This window comes from Perna viridis, chromosome 14 (genome assembly GCF_037379345.1).
Source record: "Perna viridis isolate PV_CMFRI_1.1 ecotype Kerala chromosome 14, ASM3737934v1, whole genome shotgun sequence".
Classification (NCBI taxonomy): Eukaryota; Metazoa; Mollusca; class Bivalvia; order Mytilida; family Mytilidae; genus Perna; species Perna viridis.
The window spans coordinates 9,685,671-9,699,658 of record NC_142458.1 but is presented as its reverse complement, the minus strand read 5'-3'; the positions used below and the strand labels follow the sequence as shown (position 1 = coordinate 9,699,658).

Below are 13,988 nucleotides of genomic sequence, written 5' to 3'. Positions count from 1 at the left end.
ATTTTAGCATGTTTTTGTCATGAAAGTAAGTTTAGGTAGGCGGTACTTAGGCCATTCTTTAATAAATCTGTTGGCTAATCAAACAACAGAACTTGCGCGAAGTGACTTCGTAAATTCTGAGAAGATTTAACAACTAAACTGTTTGGTGCATTATTCAGGAGTAAACATAGTCTTGTACATGTAAATGGCTTTGTTGAAAATTATAGCTGTAGGATTTGTTTCAATATACTTACTAGCATTGTCCTGCTCTAACAGTCTATAAAGATCTATCAGTAATCATCGAAAAAAAAAATATTTTTCCAGTAATTACGTGACGTTTAATGCTGCTCAAAAATATCAGTTTTATCTGATAACAAAAAGACAAGGATAATTCTGTAAGTTAATCTTCATTGTTATATTGAAAACAAATGTAAAGAGGGCGACAGACTTTAGGATCTTTCGTAGGTAAATGATACCGAAAAAAGGGAGAGATAGCATTGTGCGAAGAAAAATGATTATTTATTACGTGATAACTTGCCTTAAAGGTACAAACTGGATTTTATCATATTTTAGTCTTTAGAAAAGTAAGCAGATGTGGGCGGTGCTGAGGTCATTCTTTAATTTGTATTTTGGTCAAATAAGAACTATGCGAAAGTCCTACGTAAATCCTAATAAGATTAAACGACTAAAATGTTTGGTGTATTATTCAGGAGTGAACACAGTCTTTTCCAGGTAAATGGTTTTGTTGAAAATTATACATGTAAGGTTTTTAAGAGAGGATTTATAAGGTATTGCTTAGATAAAATAAAATTGGAGATGCATGTATATCCAACCACCATTATCCTCTTATATTTTGTCAAGATTACAGATACAGACTACCTTTACCTCAAAATGAAGCATATGTAGTCATAGATTTCTAAGTAATGGTTTCTTTCCAAGACGAATTTCTTGTGTATTTTATTTTCCATGTATTACTGGAAGTATAAATTTCCTAAACCAATATTGATACGTATATGCCATGGCCATATGAGCTTTGTTTTTTTTTTCTTTTCTTATATTTTGTTTTGTATTGTTTGTTGTTTGTTTGGTTTTTTTTTGTTTGTTTTTTTTTTTGTTTGGTTTTTGTTTATGTTTTTGCTTTTGTTTTTGTTTTTGTTTTTTGGTTTTTTTTTTCTTGGTTGTTGTTTTTTTTTTTTTGTATGTTTAAAGCATAAAAGTGTGTGAAACATGATTATGCTCTGTTTACCACTTTCCTACAAGAACTATCACATGAATATTACTGTTGGTGAAATCAATATGAAATGTTCATTTTTTTTTATCTTTTTAAAGTTCAAATTTATTTAAGCATGTAGAATATTAAGACATTTAAAACTTGTATATTGCACAGATCGATTTGACAAAAACATTTGTAATATTTACTAAATCATTAAATAGAACAAATATTATATTTTCTTGTTATTGACAAGCAAGACAAATTGAATAAAATTTGTCATTATTGAATTACTTTATTCTTTTTAGGCGATGACAATTTTAACATTTTGTTTTAAAGTTAATGTTGTTTCAAAGAGAGCTAATGTCTCTTTCTGTCATTTCAGCGATGAAGATTGTCCAGATTTTCAATATTACCTGTATGATAGTTACCATTATAGCATTGTTTCCAGGAGAGATCAGTTGTGCACTATTCAAATTTCGTAGAAGTAGTGGTCATGATGTTGGTGATGGCGATGGCAATTCTCGATTGTTAGCAGTGATGGATGATTGGAGTCGTCGTCGCCGAGATGTTGGAAATGGCTATAGTCAATTGACGTGGCACAATATAGGTCGCACTCGTCGGCATGTCGGATCAATTAACAGGCTACTTATGTCATAGCTAGGATAAATTAAAGGTATTGTGTTCAGTCTTTTAATTAACATTCATAAAATTCCTAACTGCCTGCCAGTAACTCTATTTTGAACATTTGCATGTACTGAGTGAGGAATAGCACAAACTACCGTTTCCCTAACTTTGCCATGGTAAAACAACTGTCAAAAGTATGTTGAATTCATTTTTCAGTCTATTTCATGAGTATTAATACTTTTTCCTGGGATATGATTTTCTTTTCAGAAAGTAAAAGGCATGATGTACAGAACCAATGGGACAGCTGTCAATGAATTCAACCTATTTCGGAAATTGTCATTGTGTTATTTCTTCAGACATTATGACAAGGTATAATGATATAAGTTATCATTGAATAATCCTTACACACGATATCGTTATTGCATCAGTGAATAATGAAATCTAATCTAAGTTAAAGGAACTGATGTCTACCTGTGATCGTGAAAATGGAAGATGCATGATTAATCTATCGTACCTTTCATTGAGTGTATCCTTTAGTGAAGATCTGAACATGAACAGACGAATAGGAGATCAAACATCAATCAGTAAAGGTCGTTAACTTTTTTTACTGTCAGTTGTTTGTTTATTTATTGATTAAAATCTGCAAAAGGTCTCTTATTTTGTCTTAAACAATCACAAATAGTCCCTTAAGTCTTGCAACTTAATTCATCACAAATGAAAAACCTGATTACAATATTTTGAGAGCAAGCAATTATTCTTTTCAAGAAGCAATAGTTAGAAAAATATTAGGCTTGGTTAAAAATAAATGCCAAAATCCCACTTCATTGATCAAGAGCGGTTACAAATCCTACTTATTCAAAGCAATTATAGATCACATAACTAGTCTCAATTTGGATGTCGATCGGTAATTGCAGTATTGAGATACTATTATATATCGATTGCATATCAAACGGGCATTTCGGTTGTTGTTCTTGGTTTGTTTGACTAAAAAGAAAGATGAAAACACTGTTTTCTGTAAAATACAGTTTCGTGTATAAAGACAAAACTATAGTATCCTCAAAATATGGTGTAGGTAGAACCGAATTAATATTGTTTCTTCGTAAAGTTTGTTTTGTAACTCATACCACATCTACCATTGGTAGTGTCTGTATTCAAATGGATTGGCAATTGAATTTGTCATTTGAAAAAAAACTATTGCATATTGACACCGAAAAAAAACATCAGAAATCTTTAGATATTACATATATACACTTTCAAAGGATAATGTAACACTGTAGACTTCAGTACGTGCCAATCGTTTATTTTTCGACAAGTTAAGTTTAAATGGGGTGTTGAAAAAAGTAAAGTAAGGAGTCCAGAGTTAACAACACGGGTAGATTCTAACCCGTAAAGTTCAATACATACTAGTATTGTACTACTCCAGATGTCCATAAAGATCAATCAATAGTTCAAACAACGTTGAAAAATTTTTTTCCCAATAATTAAGTGACGATTAATACTGCTTAAAAATACCAGTTTTATCCGAATACAAAAAGAAAGAGATAATTCTGTAACTTAATCCTCATTGTTTAATTGAATAGGAATGGTAGGAGGACAAAGGACTTTATGGTATTTCTTTAGTAAATGATACTCAAAAAAAGGGAGAATGATATTTGATAGAGATAGCATTGTGGAAAGAAAAATGATTATTTATTTCGTGATAACTGGCAATACAGCAACAAACATGATTTTATCGCTGTTTTATCATTAGGAAAGTAAGTTTAGATAGGCGGTGCTGAGGTCATTCTTTAATTATTTGTCGTCCAATCAAACAACAGATATTGTGCAAATTGACTACATGAATTCTGAGAATATTCAACAACAAAACTATTTGGTGCATTATTCGGGAGTGAAAATAGTCTTGTGCAGATAAATGGTTCTGTTGAAAATTATAGCTGTAGGATTTTTAACATAATTATTATTGTTTAGATATAATAGAATCGATGTTACTATGTTAATCATGTGATCTGCTTCAAATTGTTATAATTTGTCCCAGATTACATAAATGACTATCGTGACCTTAAATATACAATATGTAGACTTAAAATGTAAACATTTTTTCGGCGGATTTTTCTGAATAATAATTTTTGAACAAAACGAATTACTAATTTATATTTTATTATTCGTGTATTACTTGAAGTACAAATTTCTTTGAAAAATTGATGACAATGAGTATTTATTGATATAAATGGCATGCGATTTATGATAGCTTGTGTTTTTCTTTTTTTATGTTTTTCCCTTGTTTGTTTAAAGTATAAAGTAAGAAAATTTATTCTTCAATGTTTGAATGTATTTGGGCATTTAAAATCTTAAGATATTGGAAACTTGTATGTTACAAAGATTGATTTCACAAATAAATTTGTAATATTAACCAACTCAATAAAAACAAACAAACGTTAGTCTTGTTATAGACGATTAACAAAATCATGTTTCAAAAATACTATTTATCAATTTTGAATTACTTCATTCTTTTAAAGAGATGAGAGTTTTGCTACTTTTTTAGATAATGTTATTTATAAGAACGAATATGCTGTGTACAAGTTGCAAGACGTACCACATTATTGTACATGTTGCGATTTGTATGACACGGAAATATAAAGTATCCAGGAGCAAAAAGGTCTGTCTGACAATTGTCTGCCGAGGCAAACAAATATATTTAAGGACTCCCCCACATTCTGAATAGGGTTTGAAATACAATCTTGTTCAGTGCCCATTCTGCTGGTCTGATTTTGGTTCTGCTCAATAGATCTATTCTGCTAAAATATTCTTTTTCCCAATTATGTGAACAGCTTTTAGAACAATTTTGTTTTGAATTGCAAAATTCCAAAGATTCAAACTCCAATGGCACAACTGAGGGGATTTTGTTCCCCCGGCTTGTTTATGTATAGGGTATGTAAGTCTCGCGCTAGTTTTGTTTTCTTTATCGGAATTTCCGAATCTGTATTTGAAGGTGTAATTGAATTGGACGCATGAATAGACGTGCGTTTTGGAATAAGTTGAATGCAAGATGCCAGTAGCCCTAGTATATGTAGGAATTGTTTGGCTGATGCCGTCTTGTTTGTTAGATAATTGACAGCTAAACTGATCTTTTCTATTCTCTCTGTAGTGGAAAATACTAGACATTTATCCAGTATAAAAAGGCCCGTACCTGACATCAGACCATACACACTGTTTTCTTGTAAGGCTGTGGTATTCCCAGATGGGAATCCTAGCATGCTCACATCTAGTATGGATATTGCCCCGACAATTCCAACAAAAAGTACCTTATTACACATTCCGTCTGCAGAGCAACTATTCCAGTACAAAACTTCTGACAATATTAAAATAATCAAACCATGTTTTATCACTTTAAATGATATTTGACTACAACGATGACGAACCACACTGTACTATATCAAAATGTGGATATTAAAATTTCATCTGTGGCAACATCCCTTCAGCACCTGCCTATGGAGTTTTCATATAACAACTCATACGTTATGCCAGAGCATGCCTTAAGTACGCAAACATTTTGTTATTTTGCTATGGCTCTAACTGTTATGCTTCTGGTATAGGTTTATGTTCAGTGCTGGCTAAAACAATGTCTGTAATGTCCATGCACAGTCAAAATGTAACTGAAGCAAAAAAAAACATTTGTCTACTTAAACGCTCATTTTCTTTCACTTAGTCATATTTTGAACATATCAACACTTAAAATTTCCATTTAAAACACAATTTGTCGAACTCAACACAACAATGCGTTGTAGTAGACAATCTTAAAACATCAAAGCAAGGGTAGTGTTGAGTAGGACATAAAATGTAGACATTATATGTCTAAATCAACCAAAAAGCGACATAGACATTTTTTTCACCAACTCAACAACAAAAAAACTGTTGACATAGCCAAAATATGTCTACCAACATTATTTTAGTATATTTAGATTGACAAAAAATGACTAATGCAACACTTTTACCGCTATGGTGGACAAACTGTATTTTTCATAGACAGAAAAAGTGTTGATTGAGACATTTTCGTCTGTATCAGTCAAAAAACGACTGTGGATGGTCATGTCAGTCATTATTTGGTCCAGTAGTGGTTGCTGTAAGATTGATGTCATCACTACACAGGTTTTATGGTCGTCATCATGGATCGTTATGGTGTATCCATCTGCACCATGAAAACTGATTTGTTCATCGTGTTATAGGTTTTCTTTCATCTTTCGCCTACCCCGAACTTAACTTTTAGCAACTCGACAGGTGTTCTAGAGAAGCAGCGGACGCTTATTCCTACCGGTGCACCTCGTCCATCGGAACCAAGGTTATAGCGGCCATCAAAAGAATGCAATCCAGGGACAAAGAACAGACATGGAAAATAGACACACTTAACAAAGAACACAAAGTAACCAAAACCATACATACAAAGTTACAAAAGCAAATGAGAAACTCGGACTCCTTTACAAACTGGGAGCATGGACGGGTACGGGTAGGGTAAGCATCCTCTGCTTTTCTATAAACACCCGTCGAGTTGCTCACGTTTTATTTCATCTTCCATCAAACCTTCTACTACTAATATTTCCAAATTATTAACGTCATCATCAACCAATGTAAAAAAAACTCTGTTTTCAATTATTGCAATGACCGCTGTGTAAATAATGGTATGAACTATTTTGTGTGTTAATAATTCGTTTGAAAAAGTGATCAAGGGAACCAAGGTTCTAGCGGCAATTAAAAGAATGTAATCCAGGGACAAAGACCATACATGGAAAATAGACACACACAACAAAGACCATAAATAACCAAAATAATGCATACAAAGTAACAAAGTAAATGAGGAACTCGGACTCCACTAAAAACTGGGAGGATGGACTAGGTGCACCTGAACAAAATTGTCAAATTTAATTTAATGGTTCTTTGATGAATCTGGTTCTCAATTCAGATCTTGTAATGACAACAATGCATTTTTAATGGTCGAAGACGAGATGTAAACATCAATTGGAATACTTGGATATGACTACAGTTCATGGCTCAACTCTACAAAGATCCTTTAAAACACAATCTATTGCATGGATTCAATAATACTTTTTAGATGCCTTGGTGAAATATTAGCCGTAAATCTTTACTTCGAATAATATGTTCAAGATTTTCTACACAAAAGAACTCAAGCTGACTTAATCTAACAATAATAGTACTTGTACACCTTTTCTTGATTGATATATTAGACAAGAAAAACAGAAATCTTCATAATATCCTTAGAGATCGTTGGTAAAGGGAAAACTATTGACCAAAAACTATACAACAAACGCGATGACTTTTCATTCCGTACGTCAACTTTCCTTTCATCTGTGGCAACATCCCATCGCACCTGTGTATCGAGTTTTCATATCACAACTCATGCATTATACCAAAGCTTGTCGTACCTACGCTGACTTTGTTTGATTGGGTTAGACTTCTTACAATTAGGCTTCTGGAACAGGGTTATGTTGCTACAAGAGTGACGTTATCACTACAGAAGGTTTATGGTTGTTGTTATGGACTCGAGGATCGTTACAGTATATCGATCTGCACCATGAGAACCAATTTGTGTCAGTTTTTTTTTCCTTTTCCGTGTACCCCGGACTTGAATTTTTATGAGGAGCTCGGCGGGTGTAGAGCAGCGGACGCTTACCCCTCCAGTGCACCTGGTCCATGTTCCCAGTTTGTAGTGGAGTCCGAGTTCCTCATCGACTTTTGTTGCTTTGTACGTATTATTTTTGTTATTTCATGTTCTTTGCTTTGTGTGTCTGTTTTTCTTCTCTGGTGTTTGTCCCAGTATCACATTCGTTTGATTTCCGCTAGAATATTGCTGCCCTTGATTACTCTCTCTATAACTTAAACTAATGACCAAAGAGATGATTTCCTAGATGGTGATATTCCAATTGCAATCATTTATTGTATTTATATTTCACAAATGGTCCATTTTCTCCTATTTGTAATAAAGTGTCAGACTTTAAAGAAACGCCATGAAATCCTTTCAGAAAAACTTGTGCACCAGGGGTATGGATGTCACAAACTTCTAAAACAATTTATTGTTGTTTTTTTTACCGTTAGAAAACTTTGATATTAAAATATTATAGCACTTACAGGTTCTCAATTAAAAATGGTATTGCCCGCCCAGTCTTTTTTTCACGGAAATATAGTCGATAAAGCACATTCTTTCAAACATAATTCTATGGGTTATCGACTGTCCGTAATAGATTTATTGGGCAAGGATATGATTTCCAAATAATTGACTATTTGTTTAACTTTCTTATCACTTATTCGACCCTGCGTAAAAACTAAGTCATTTTTTGAATGTCGCATACTACCCCCAATCCAGTAAACTGAAATTGTATTGACCGATTATGTCTAAAACGCTGGTAGTTTTGGTGATATTGTCATTCATTCTACGGTCCGATCTAGCTTTCAGTAGCCGCGGGTGTTCTTTTAGTGAATATCTCATTTGTCTATGTGGTTTATCTTGAGGTATATCATGGACAGAATGGGATGTCAGAATTGCGTCCGTCCATAGTCAAGAGATGATGCGTCTGTCCACAGTCAGGGGATGTTGCGGCTGTCCACAGTCAGGGAATGATGCGCCTGTCCACAGTCAATAGATTATGAGAATGTCCATAATCAGGAGATAATGCGCCTGTCCACACTCAGGAGTTGATGCGCTTGTCCACAACCAGGGGTGCTGCGCCTGTCCACATTCAAGGAATGGGAGCCTGTCCGCAGTCCAGAGATGGTGCGCCTGTCTACAGTCAAGGAATGGTGAGCCTGTCCGCAGTCCAGAGATGGTGCGTCTGTCCAGAGTCAGGAGAATATGCGCTTGTCCACAGTCAAGAGATGATGCGTCTGTCCACATTCAGGGGATGTTGCGCCTGTCCACAGTCAGGGAATGGTTCTCCTGTCCACAGTCAATAGATTATGAGCATGTCCATAATTACGAGATAATGCGCCTGTCCACACTCAGGAGTTGATGCGCTTGTCCACAACCAGAGGATGCTGCGCCTGTCCACAGTCAGGAAATGGTGAGCTTGTCCGCAATCAAAAAATAGTGCGTCTGTCCTGAGTAAGGAGAAAATGTACTTGTCCACAGTAAGGAGATGTTGGTCATTGATATGTCTTCGTGTCGTTATATTTTTAGTATGATTTTTAATAGTCATCGTTCAGTTTCCATGCATTTTATGACTTCGTTGTCAGGGCATGTCAGAACTTACTTTAAAGGCATGTTTGAACTTATTGAAGACATTTTGGGGATCTCTGAAAGTATTTACCATTTTGTTTTTAGGTTATACGGTGGTACATTTGTTACGTTTCGGGCGTACACGTAGAAAACAGTAACACTAATAAGACCTATACTGCTCCCACACTCGGCAAAGAAGAGATAGTGGGAAACCATAAGTCTGTGCTATCCACTTTTGGTCTCTCTACCAAAGACGATGATTGTGATCTACCGTCTATGTACTGGTTTCCTAAACTCCAAACAAATCCATGCAAACCACACTACATAGCTGGACCTGCAAATGTACCACCAAAACTCTTTCAAAAATTATGGTTTGTACCATATGATTATAATGTGAATCGAGCACTATTATAATATGATAATCATATGTTCCAGTTTACATAAGTTGGGACATGCACCAGTTCTTTCAGACAGTCCGATACCTTCCGACGTTTTGCAGAATTTGATGTGTACTTGCAACAAGGGGGTCTGTGTACAGCAATTTATTGAACAGAACTTAGCCTGCACAGACCTTTGTCTACGTCAGTCATTGGTCCTTTGTCATGATAAATATACTCATACGGTTTTCTCAGATGTAGATTAAGTTTTATTTTACAAATATGAGCATCATTATGTAATAACATTTTTACAACGTGAATTAGTAAATAAGAAAAGCACCAGGCGCGTAGCTGAGGCCAAATTGAAATGTTGGCAAAATTACGGCAGGGGGTCTGGGGTGAAGCCCCTTCCCACCCCCATCCCCCCACCCACCCCCCGAAGCTCCGCGGAGATAGCGTTTTAGAGCATCGTTTATGCCTCTCCTGGATGTATTTTATCTCCAAAAAAAATGGCAAAATTAAGTGCAGGCAAAAGCTTTTTTGCCTAACGGTAGCTACGCGCCTGAGCACAACAAAAAACGAGAAAATATATAAAAAAAATTTTAAAAATAACAAAAAAAAACACAACCAAGAGAAAAACGAAAACAAAAACAAATAAATAATTTTTAAACCAAAATGGTTTTCATCTACATGAACAAAATTGAAAATATATAACAAAATTTCGAAGATGAATCTAATGTCGTTTTACGATCTTCTTCATTCCCGAGGACGAGTAAATGTTCATGTCATACATTATAATACATGATAATGGGAATCTCTTGAAATAAGGTTTTATTTTAAAGCATGAATTTGTAGAATAATCCGTGTGTGTGTGATGCATACAAAATAATAAACAGGGACGACACTCGAAACGAAAATGGCGAATGGATTTTTTTTTTTTTTTTTTTTTTTTTTTTTTGTGATTGTAAACAAAAAAGAAACAGTAATACTATATATGCTCTAAGTTAAATATGAATATTTTACATGCAAGAATTTCGAACTTTACCATCAATCAACCTGAATTTGTCGTAAAAGCCCCAATTATATATAATTACATTTCCAATCAATTTTAAGAAATCTAATTCCGAGGAATATTCTAAAGTTTACTTTCAATTGCTGAAATGATCCTTATGATAAGTCCTTCCAAAGTCTTTTTAGTAAAAATTGTTGGACAACTTCTTGTTAAATTTATTGCCGTTGAAAAGCAAAATTCAACAAGGTGAGCGATTCCGGCTCCTTGGAGCCTCTTGTTTCACTTTTCACCACTAAAACGTCAAATTACTGTTGCTTGTTCAATTAAATAAGTGGATAGACTTCAAATTTATTTCGTTCAGCACTTCTCTATTCGGCGTTGTGACATCTATTTCTGCCTTATACCGTCTGATTTGTAGTTAACACGAAAAGTTCCAGGGTCACACTTCATCATGATATTTTTGTCCATATCACGCAAAGATCAAACCCCATCACGTGAATAAGAATTGACTGCACGTAAAGAAAAGAAAGATGCACATAAAATGTTTATAGATCGACATAACGTAAAGACGAAACGACCTCACGTAATAAAAAAAACCACTGCACGTAAAGATAAATCCGCATATCGTAACTATATGTTGACATAACGCAATCATAAAACAACAAAACGTAAAGACGAAATGACAGAGCGTAAAGACGATGACAGAACGTAAAAACGAATAGAAGAACGTAAAGATAAAACGACATAAGGTAAAAATGTTCCTACATAACGTAAATACAAAATGACCACATGTAATTATAAAAACGCAGCAAGTAATATAAAATTGACAACACATTAACAAATGTGAATTTCATGAGACAGTTTAGGCGTTCCATAAAAAAAAACATGACAGAAAAATCGTCATAGTTACAAACATTATATACAGGATGCTAATTCACCGTTTCTTCTTCGTAACAGCGATGCGATTTATTTTTTTCAGATTTGATTTACAAAGCCCACAGATGCACTGCCTTGAAAGAATAATCAAGGGAACCAAGATTATAGCGGTAATCAAAAGAATGTCATCCAGGAACAAAGACCAGACATGGAAAACAGACATAACAACAAAGAACATTAAGTAACTAAAATCATACATACAAAGTAACAAAAGCAAATGAGCAACTCGGACTCCACTAAAAACTGGGAGCATGGACCAAGTGCACCGGTAGGGTAAGCGTCCTCTGCTTTTCTAGAAACACCCGCCGAGTTGCTCATAAAAAGTCAAGTCCGGGGTAGACAAACGAGGAAAGGAAAACTATGACCCGTTGAATAAATCAGTTTTCATGGTGCAGATGGATACACCATAACGATCCACGAGTTCATGATGACGACCATAAAATTTCTGTAGTGATGACTTCAATCTTGTAGCATAATCCACATAAATCCAGTTCCAGAAGCCTATTTGTTAGAGTTCTAGCGCGATACAAAAAGTCTGCGTAGTTTCGGCATGCTCTGGCATAACGTATGAGTTTTGATATGAACACTCCATACGCAGGAGGCGAAGGGATGTTGCCACAGATAAAAGGAAAGTTGACAATTCTGAATGAAAAGTCGTCACGTTTGTCGTAAAGTTTGGTCAATAGTTTTCCTTTCCCATCGATTTCTAAGTGTAGGTCAAGATATGAGGCTGACTTCACAGTGTTTATAGTATCCTTTACCTCAAGTTCTTTTGGGTAGATGCGATGTATCAAATCCCCGAAATTAGGATTGTTTAAAGATAATGCGTCATCTATATAGAACTTGATTTACGTACCGTTGACCTCAATTATTTGCATTCGTGACCGAATCCGTTCAGATATTTTCCTTTCCTAGGGTATATTAGAATTAAATTTTTCAGGTGTCGGCTGCTAGCCTACTAAATTTTGCCATTGTCTTTCTTGTCACACAGCATTTCCATGACTCCACATTCAATCTAGTCCAATTTATAAAGACACAAGTCCATTGTTTCTCACTCGGAGTTCTCCAGCCCATATCCCAATTAATGATGTCATTAGGAGCATCTTTACCCAGACTCATACAAACGAGTAGCTCTGTGCACATGAATAAAAAATGTGGTGACAACACCATAACTACAGTTATTATAAGTAAGAAATGGAATTATCTTCCCTTTTTTTTTTTTTTTTTTTTTTTTGCTTTTTGGTAGTTCGTGTGATATCTAGTCTTAAAGTTCTTTTTGTTTTCTTCAATTAAAAATCTATTTTAAAATGTAACTATTTCATAGATACTGCATAAGATTCGTGTCATAAACCATGTTTAATGTTCCCCTTTTCGTGAAAAAGGGATTTATAAATGATGCAAATAACACAAAAGTAGGGTTAATCTGCTTTATTTATAATAGGTACAGTATCAGTGTATCAAATTGTCTTCTTAATTGGATAAGTATGAGATCTGGACAGAGAAAATATATTCAAAGAAATCTTCTACAAATTCCTGCATTTATGATTATACGGAGCGCTTTAAGTGTCATGTGAAGACAAAAATATTACGTAGTGCGCACTAAATCGTGAGCATGGAATGTTTGGTCGTGCGTAAAAATTATCTTTTTTTTCATGCCGCTGAAAATACTCGTGTAATAGACCTTTTCTATTTTCCCGACTTTGGCTTCATTTTTTAAGATTTTAAGCAAAGGGTAGTAACTTTCTACAAATTTGTCTTCCGACAGACTGGTTGACTGTCAAACTGGAGCAATAGACAGCAGTAAACTTCAAATTCAAATATTTATTTGGGCCGCGGTAAGTACTTGAATACTTTTAAATAACTTATTTCAAACCATTCAAGTACTTACCGAAGTGGAAAAAGTTTAAGTTTCCTAGAAAAATGTTTACTGTTATCCCTTTTCCCAAGGAGACCGCCAACCAGGTTGTCGGGTATTGATGGGTTACGTTCCTTTGAAAAACCTGCTAAAATGGCAATTGGAACTACTCGTCAGTTGCCGCTACACTAAAAAATAACCTCGGATGCAGAAAGGGGAATTCGTCTTGAAAATTTGCCCGCATCGTAGTCTTACGCGAATCAAAGTAGTTCTATCCACCCGTTGGCGCTAAAAATTTCGGTTGAATAGCACTAGAAATGAAGAACAACAACTCTTCCAAGAATTTTGGCGCGAAGCCAGGAGCAAAGAAAAAGTAATGGTAAACAATTCAAGTTTAACTTATAAATTTAGAATCGAATCGGTCAAATTCCGGACAGGTCCATCCGCCTAATGCCTCCGATGTTTTTCTTTTGTGTAACTATAAAGGCTGAGCTGTTCCGATTGGCTAAAATGGCTTGCATTCCGTAAATATGAGTTCGTTTATAGGCTAAAAACCACTAATTCCACTTTCCATAGGCTTCTATGCTAATTTCACAATATTCAATGGCTTCTCTGGACTTTACCTTAACTTTAACCTGCAGAGGACTATATATCAGCATGATTCTACATATGTCAGCTCACAATCCTCAGAATGGCATATGGGGTTAGCAGACTTGCAGTGCAGTACTGGTCACCGGAAGTGAAGGGTCTATAAATAGCATGGGAAATCC

General features: G+C 34.9%; 1 long non-coding RNA gene across 1 annotated transcript; it reads left to right on the top strand.

The window, feature by feature from the left end:
- The first annotated feature begins 606 nt into the window (after positions 1-606).
- Positions 607-2,467, top strand: LOC148598147 (uncharacterized). The gene is made up of 3 exons (XR_015918476.1): positions 607-711; positions 1,575-1,865; positions 2,084-2,467. It is a non-coding gene; the product is annotated as an uncharacterized LOC148598147 (long non-coding RNA).
- Positions 2,468-13,988: the final 11,521 nt, after the last annotated feature.